This window comes from Cupressus sempervirens, chromosome 6, assembly GCF_028749045.1.
Source record: "Cupressus sempervirens isolate cs-2001-9-10 chromosome 6, ASM2874904v1, whole genome shotgun sequence".
Classification (NCBI taxonomy): domain Eukaryota; kingdom Viridiplantae; phylum Streptophyta; class Pinopsida; order Cupressales; family Cupressaceae; genus Cupressus; species Cupressus sempervirens.
The window spans coordinates 668,087,451-668,093,450 of NC_143123.1; the positions used below are offsets into that span (position 1 = coordinate 668,087,451).

At 34.7% G+C, this 6,000-nt stretch overlaps 1 pseudogene; it reads right to left on the reverse strand.

The window, feature by feature from the left end:
• LOC149553957 (receptor-like protein 4) overlaps window positions 1-5,757 on the reverse strand; it is a 39,006-nt pseudogene extending 33,249 nt beyond the window's left edge.
• Between the last annotated feature and the right edge of the window lie 243 nt (window positions 5,758-6,000).

Here is a 6,000-nt window from a genome sequence, read left to right on the forward strand (position 1 = left end):
GCATCCAAAGAATGGGAAGGCCTTCCACATTCACCATGGATAGATGAAATGCCTATTTACCAATACTATAGTGATCTCCAAGAGGTTGCTCTATGTAAAGAGTTTAGAAGGGTAAAAAATGTCTTCCTAGGAAAGCTAGTTTTTGAACTTCAAGGTCATGAAAATAATAGATTATCTAAGGAAGCAATCAAAGCTATACAATTCTATGGCTATTTCTATATTCAATTCCCTAAGTTCATGTACCTCAGATTACCTCGTTATTGCCTAGACCCTGTTGTTTTATCTGAAATGTGTAGACAATTTGTCTCTGTGGTGGATTCTTTTGAGATTACTAAGAGATCTTCTTCTATTTTCTTTCCCATTGAAATTGGCCACTATAGATATCCTAATCTAAAGCAAGCCATGCTGACAAGAGAAGCATTGACCCGTCTATGTTTCAAGTCTTTTTCCCCATGAGAAAATTTTGATTACATAGGATTTGTTAGGAACAATTTTTAAAATGCAGTTTCTTATGTTCACATTCCACATTTAGAGGACTACTAGGCAAATTGTCCTTATGAGTTTGAAGTAAGAAAAAGGTTATGGTTGAGGTTAATAGTTAAGCAAATTAATATGTTTAATGTTGATCTTGACACGTACGGGTTAAAAGAGGAAGATTCAAAAGAAGTAATTGATCCTTTTTATATTGACCAAATTGAATGCATGCCTATTCCTAAGATTGATAGAGGAAGAAGAGAGGAAGATGATTTGTTTTCTTGCACTAAAGATGTGTTGACTAGGATTGAAAATTGGATAAAATCAAAAAATGTTGTTATCCCTAATCCATTAGGAAAATCCTCAAAAGCTAAAAGTAAAAAGACCTCCCAAAAGAAAAAAGCTATCACTAACCAAGGTGTTCATGGTCCCATTGTAGGTTTAGTTGAAGTTGAAGCTGAAGCAATCCCACAATCACTTCAACTTCAAGTTCAAGTAGGAACTCCTAAGGCTAAAAGGGTGACTCGTTCAACTACAAAGAAAACATCATCAAACAAAGGCAAGGGTACGATGATGGTTGATCATGAGGCTAAAAAAGAATCTCCTATGGTGGAAAATGTACCAAAACCTCAAAAGTCACCAATTTAAGCTAATTAATTGCATCATAGATTCAGGTGCTTCTGACAACATAATGCCAGCTGCAATAGCAAAGGCTCTTGATCTTCCTTTCACCAAAACTTTTGGTAAGTGTTATTCCATGGATTCCAAGAAAGTCCCTTTAATAGGTCAGATTAAAGATGCCCAAGTTTCTTTAGCAGCTTATCCTCAGAAAAGAATTAAGCTTACTATCCTAGTGGCAGACATTGCTACTAGTTATAGCATGCTTCTTAGTCGAACTTTCTGCCGAGACCTGGGAGGGGAAGTTAAAATGGATTGGTCCCGAGCTGTTATACCTATGGGGAAAGAAAAATTAACTTTGTTACCTAAAACCAAATCTAAATACATTGTCTTTCCATCTGATGATCCCAAATCTCAGATCCTTTATCAAGAGACTAACTAGTTGATTTGATCTGAAAGTGAAAAATAGGTGAAAAATTAGAAGCTGAAGACTCACTATGGACTTTAGAATTCAATGGAAGTTGTTGCTCAAATAGGTCTAGAGTTGGTGTTGTGTTGATATCCCCTGATGGTCAGAACTTTCCTTCTTCTTACAAGCTTGCTTTTGAAAATACCAATAACATAGCAAAATACGAAGCTTTAATCCTACATATAGAAGAGGCCAGGAAAAGAGACATTAAACTACTAAAGGCAAGGGGAGATGCTAAATTAATAGTAAAGCAAGTTAAAGATAGGTTCTCAATAAAGAATCAAAGACTAAAACACTATAGGAATCATGTATGGGATGAGATCAAAGATTTTGAAGCCTTTTCAATTGAAACAATCCCTAGAGAACTAAACTACAAAGCAAATTCTCTAGCAGTATCAGCCTCTTTGTTGATTCCTCATCCTAACTTCATAAATAACAAATATTTAGTCAAGATCATTCATAATCTAAGCATCCCAAATAATAAAAATTCATGGCAAGTATTTTAGGATGATGCTCACATTAATGCTTTTTTACAAAGTATTGAAAAATTTTCTACCAATTATTTTGAAGGTTTAGATTCTGAATGTAGGGAGTTTTTCCCTTATCTCATTGATGAAAAATCTAGTGATGTATTATAGTTGAAAGGAAATGTGATACCTAAAGGCCTGGTTGAGCTTGAAAGACTTTTTGACAGGCAAGATGCTTTCCTGGCCTAGAATTTATCAGCCAAAGATGATACAAATGGTGATTATGAAAAGGTCAATTTGGGAGATAAACACGATCCCAAAATTATCAACTTGGGAACCTGTTGCAGAGAGGATGAGAAATAAAAATTCATTAAACTACTTACAAAGTACATGGATGTCTTCACTTGGTCTTATGAAGATTTAGAAAGTTTTTGCAGTGGACAATTCAAACACCATATCACTTTTAAACCAAGTACTTCTCCTTTTAGGCAAAAGTTGAGAACATATAATCCAAAGGTTTCTGATGCAATATTCAAAGAAATAGATAAGACACTTAAATCTTTCATCATCTTTCCAATTCATCATTCTACCTAGGTGGAAAATGTAGTGTCAGTCAGAAAGAAGAATGGAGAGATAAGGATTTGTGTTGACTTTAGAAACCTTGATCAAGCAAGCTTGAAAGATAATTTTTCCTTACCTATAATGGCTCAAATTCTTTAGACAGTTGCTAGCTTGGAGATGATGTCCTTCTTAGATGGTTTCTCAAGTTATAATCAGATAGAAGTTGTTGAAGAAGATCAATACAAAATAATATTCACAACACCTTGGGGCACTTTCACCTATAAAAGAATGCCTTTCGGCTTAATAAATGTGGGTGCCACCTTTCAACGAGCCATGAATTCAACCTTTGGTCATTTGCTAAATAAATGTATTACTGTGTATCTTGATGACATGATAGTATTTTCTAGAAGGCAAAAAAGGCACCTAAAAGATATGAGGAAAGTCCTTGAAAAATATAGGGAACACGAAATTTCTTTGAATCTTAAGAAATCAATTTTTGTTGTAACTGAGGGAAAGTTGCTCGAGCATATTGTTTCAAAAGAGGGAATCAAAATTGATCCAAAGAGAGTAAAATCTATTTAGCAACTATGCCTTCCTATCAATCGTAATGGTGTTAAATCCTTCTTCGAACAAATCAATTTCCTTAGGAAATTTGTACTTGATTTTGTGGATACTATCAAACCAAAGGGCAAGTTGCTAAGTGAGAAACAAAATTTCAAATGGGATGAACTAACATCTAAGGAATTCAAAGAGGTGAAAGAGGCTATTGCTAAAGCTCCAATACTTTTTCATCCTGATTTCAAAAAGGATTTTATAATGTACCGCTATGCATTAGATCATACCATGTCAAGAATATTACTTCAAAAGAACGAAAAAGGAGAAGAGATGCCTATCTCCTTCATGTGTGTTCCATTGAAGAAACATAAGCTGAATTACTCCCTAGCTAAAAAACAAGCCTTTATTGTTGTGAAAGCAATGAAATATTTTTGGTACTATATTTTACATTCACATTCTTTAGTTTATGTACCATCCACTACAGTCAAGAGTATCCTCACACAGCACGACATAACAGTGAATAATCGAGCAACTTGGATAGAAAAAGTATAAGAGTTTGACTTGGATATTTGACCAACCAAGTTGGTTTGAGGGCAAGGTCTGTGTAAACTTATGGCAGAAAGAGAAAAAGAAGAAACATATCCCAATTGTTTGTTTGTTGGCTTGAAGGATGAGTGGTTTTTTGACATAGCTTATTTCTTGACATATGGGAGATGCCCAAACCATTTAAAGGGAAAATTTTGAAGCAATCTTCAACTTAGAGCTGCCAAACTTGTAATTATTGATGATATCTTATACAAGAAAGGCTTAGATGGCATGTTTTTAAGGTGTGTTGATGCTGATTAGCAGGAAAAACTACTGAAAACCTTCCACGATGGAGCCTACGAAGGACATTTTTCATCAACTGTGACAGCCTTCAAAATTCTAAGAAGTGGATACTATTGACCAAGTATGTTCAAAGTTGCCTACAATTGGGTGAGAAATTATGAGAAGTGTAAATTGTTTATTGGAAAACCACAATTAGCTACTCTTCCTTTAAAACCTGTGATTATGGAAGAACCTTTTCAACAGTGGGGATTGGATTTTATAGAGCCTATCAATCCAAACTCAAGTGCAAGTCACACACATATCCTCGCTGCTATAGATTACTTTACTAAATGGGTTGAAGTTGTTCCTGTTAAAGCTACGACATCGCAAGTAGGGTGTAAATTCTTGATGGAAAACATTTTGACCCATTTTGGTACACCAAACAAAATAGTGACTAACAATGCACAAGAATTTTCTTCTCAAGAAATTCAATTATATTGCTATAATCACGGTATCCAACTATCTCATGCCTCAAATTATTTTCTTCAAGGAAATGGACAGGTAGAGTCCACGAATAAAAATTTGATCGATATCATGAAAAAGTTAGTAGATGAAAAGGGAAAGGATTGGCATAAGAAGTTATATGAAGTAGTCTGGGCTAATAGAAATTCTCAAAAAATAGCCATTGGAATGACCCCTTTTGAGCTGGTGTATGGAGTTGAAGCATAGTTGTCCTTGCCTTTGGAACTGGCTACTTTAAATTTACAAAAAGAAATTGAAGATGGAATGTTTCATTCTCCCATTAAAAAAAAGAATATTGTACCTTCAAAAAATAGAACAAGAAAGAAGGGAGGTGGTAGATCACATCACCAACCATCAAGCAAGGGTCAAAAGAATTTTTTATTGAAAAGAAAGGCCATAAAAATTCATGAAAGAGGATCAAGTATTGTTGTGGGACAAGAGAAAGGAACCTAAAGGAGCTCACACCAAATTCGAGAGCTTATGGAAGGCCCATTTGTAATATCTAAAGAATTAGGCTCTAATGCATTCAAATTGTAGTATCTTCATGGAGATGATCTTCCCCTGTCTTATAATGGATAGGATATCAAACTCTACCAATTCTAAGTTTGGTCTTTGTCTCATTGTAAATACCATCCTTTTTGGGTTTTTGTTCTTTCCTTTGTTTTATTTTTTTTGCTTTTGTCATGTTCGAGTTGGTTTGTAAAGCAAAAGATCCTGAGTTCATCTATGATCCATCCAGTCTCATTCTCCAGTTGGAACCAATTATTACCACACTCATATTTTCCTTGTGTCATAAGGTGTCTCATGCATGAGTTATTTCTTGATTGTGAAGTTGAACTTGAAGCTTCAATTAACTTCAAGTTCAAGTTTGCATCCTCCCATTGTCTTTTGTGTATCAAAGTCCACATTCACTACTCGGAGTCAATTCTGATGAAGTCAAAGTTGAAGTTGAAATCCAAACAACTCAAACTTCAACTTCAACTTCGATATCATTTTTGTGTACTAACGTTATGTTTTCATGTAGGCATTCAATCTTTGAAATAAAAAAGGCAAAAATGGACCCCAATAATGACATTTTCTGAGGCATGCAAAATAATAAATAAAGATGTTAAGGAGGCACGTGTCTTGATATGGCAAGATTTGGAGAAAAGGTAAATTTGTCATTTCATGATGACATGGAGTGTTAATAGGCATGCAAATTTGATGGGCATTAATAAAAAATCACTTAGAGGGTCTTTTCCAATGTGCAACACATGAATAGTAATTATTATATTTACTTGCCATATCTGTACTCAGATTTTCTTCATAAGTTATCCCTTAAATGCATTGATTAGCCATTTCACTGCTCATTCTACCATTTGCAAAAAGAATATCTTGGCGTCGTCTAGTAGGGAGAACATGTCATAAGATAAGCTTTGTCAAACTGTAAGTGCATCGCCATTACCCTCTATAATTTTTCTTGTGCTTGCTTTTGTTTTGAAAGGTTTTTGTTTGCATCTTTTAGACCCTGTTACCCCATAGCAAGCC